Source organism: Centruroides sculpturatus, unplaced genomic scaffold, assembly GCF_000671375.1.
Source record: "Centruroides sculpturatus isolate CEXI.00-Female unplaced genomic scaffold, Cexi_2.0 scaffold1464, whole genome shotgun sequence".
NCBI classification, from domain to species: Eukaryota; Metazoa; Arthropoda; class Arachnida; order Scorpiones; family Buthidae; genus Centruroides; species Centruroides sculpturatus.
In genome coordinates this window covers 1-1,378 of record NW_019392611.1, presented here as the reverse complement: position 1 = coordinate 1,378, position 1,378 = coordinate 1, and positions in this window count along the sequence as shown.

Genomic DNA, 1,378 nt, shown 5'->3' with positions numbered 1-1,378 from the left:
TGTATATATTATAGATTTTACCAGAAGTTTTAACATATTATAGTAATTTATGTTTCTATACAAAAATAACTTTTCTATTTAAGTTAATTAATTATTTTTACTCAACGAATTTTTTTAGAAGGAATGCAAAATATGCGGGAAAATTTTTTGCACTAATTATAAATTAGACAGACATCAAATATGTCATTCAGACAAACAATTTCAAATGTGCAATTTGTGGAAATGAGTATAAATATAAGGAGAGCTTAACAAAACATCACAGAAGGAAACACTGCTGTAAGTAAGACTTAAAATTTGAAAATATTTAAATTTTTATTAAATACAGTTATTAATCTTTCTTACAGGAATCAGTTCAAACTGAATTTTATGATTTTATTTTTAAATAAATTTGTCATTTTCGATTTTTTATAGAAATAGACCTGGTACAAAGCTCAAACTCATCTATAGTCTACATCCACCATACTCGACCTCTGGCCCGCGGGCCACATGCGGCTCGCTGAGCTTTTGTGAGTGGCCCGGATGTGAAAGAGAGCGGAAAATAATTACGCTGACTTCTGAAAATAATTACCACTTTTGGAAAGTAGTGCCCGATCAATATAAGAGTGTAAAAAATGTGCTCAAATTTCACTTACGTTGTTTGCATCAATGTATCTATGTGAAACGTCATACTCAAAAATGAAATATGCAAAGAACATATATAGAAACTGGCTTACTGATTCACACCTGGATGCCGTTTTATGAGTAGCATGCAGCAGTTACAAACCTGATTTAAATGAATTGACAGCCGAGTGGTCAAGGTGGCAGCCTACCGCTCTGGATCGAATCCGGTCGGGTCAGGAAATCCCCCAGGAAATTTTTCGGGGAGTGGTCCGTTCGGATATGTCGGGCCCCGTCCCTCACCACCTGGTCGCACCATTGTGGGCCTGGATTCAGCCAGACCCACAATGGTGGCTGCTATAAGGCCCTCTTAGTGCCCACAGGGCGGAAAGAGTATTAAAAAAAAAATTTTTAATGAAATTTTGAGAAAATGTTTGCAATATCAACAGTCACACTAAATTTCTAGGGTAAGTGAGAAATTAAGCAATTTTTTATTATAATTGTTATGTTGCGGCCTGGGCCGGCCTTCTCTATAAAGGGGCCCGAGTGCAAGAAACTATTTGGGCCCTAAATTTTTTATAAAGTAAAAAAAAATTACAAACACAAACATATGTTACTAATGCACGTTTATTTAAAGCATATTTTGTTTTTTGTTAATACATTAACTATTTCAGAAAAATTACAATTTTTTTCAATTTTTTTTCAATGCTTAATATAGCAAGTGCATTTAAGCGTTCTGCACACATGCTGGACCGAAGATAATTCTTTATTAATTTTAATT